General features: G+C 39.8%; 1 pseudogene; it reads right to left on the reverse strand.

The window, feature by feature from the left end:
* LOC106878590 (pyruvate kinase PKM-like) overlaps window positions 1–714 on the reverse strand; it is a 12,039-nt pseudogene extending 11,325 nt beyond the window's left edge.
* Window positions 715–1,108: the final 394 nt, after the last annotated feature.

Consider the following 1,108-nt stretch of genomic DNA (forward strand, 5'->3'; position numbering starts at 1 on the left):
TATATATATATATATATATATATATATATATATTTAGAGAGATAGAGAGATAGGTATAAATAGTTATAAATGAACCTCTCCCTATGAGGTCAAATAGTTCTACACGAGCCTCTCTCTATGAGGTCAACGCACGTATAATGACAATTAATATTCGTAGCCACTTTAACATGGTTGGCCGTTCGAGAGGATTCTGCTGCGATGCACAGCTGCATCCGATAGCGACGGGACCAGTAGATGTGTCCTGGTGTCAAGCTATTTGTGGCACTCCACACTACAGAACACCTCGTCTGCTAGAAAGGATACCATTTCGCCTTTGCACGCAATATACACACACATGTAGGATGTAAATAGTCACCCGTAATTTTCAAAATTTTTTACCTAATTGTCTTAATGATTTCAGTGGTGTAAAATTTAGAATATAATTATTCTTTTTGATTGCAGGTGCTATTATATTAAACATCTGCGAAGAGTAACCATGCCACGCACAAACAGTTCAGCAAAACTGTCAGATTTTCAAAGAGGTCGTATTGTTGGGAAATCTGAGCCACCGAAAAATTGCGGGAAATCTTCAAATTCCTCTTGCTACTGTTAATAGAAAAGCCAAGGAAAAAAATCAATAGGTTCTCGTCCCGACTGACTTGGGCCCTCTGAAAGAAAACTTCGCTGTTTGGAGACAATTGTGGAAAATGAACTACTTTCTAAGGCTTCTGACATTACAAAATGATTGAAATGCAGTTTTCCTCATATTCGTGTCTATGACGAAAGCAGTAGTGTGTGGACGAGGCTGAAAGGGCTGAAGACAGATACTTTCCACTTCGACCGAGCCCTCATCGATTTTTTCCACTTCTACTAGAAAATGAAAATGGGGTAGAGAGGGAAGCACTGCTCTCTCGTAATTTTGTTGAAAGGTGGGTGAATGTTGCGAAACTGGCAGTTGAGGGCAAGAGTGATGACTACCTCAGTGCACTTGGCAGCCAGGTCGACCATGTTGTGTGGCCCCGGACGGAAATCATCCCAATAAGGGAATGTTGTTGCTAAATCTTTTGTTAACTTTTTTTTATTGTAATTTTTGCACGTTTTCTGTTTCAAACCCCACTTGTCTCATATT

The sequence above is a fragment of the Octopus bimaculoides genome, chromosome 12, assembly GCF_001194135.2.
Source record: "Octopus bimaculoides isolate UCB-OBI-ISO-001 chromosome 12, ASM119413v2, whole genome shotgun sequence".
Classification (NCBI taxonomy): domain Eukaryota; kingdom Metazoa; phylum Mollusca; class Cephalopoda; order Octopoda; family Octopodidae; genus Octopus; species Octopus bimaculoides.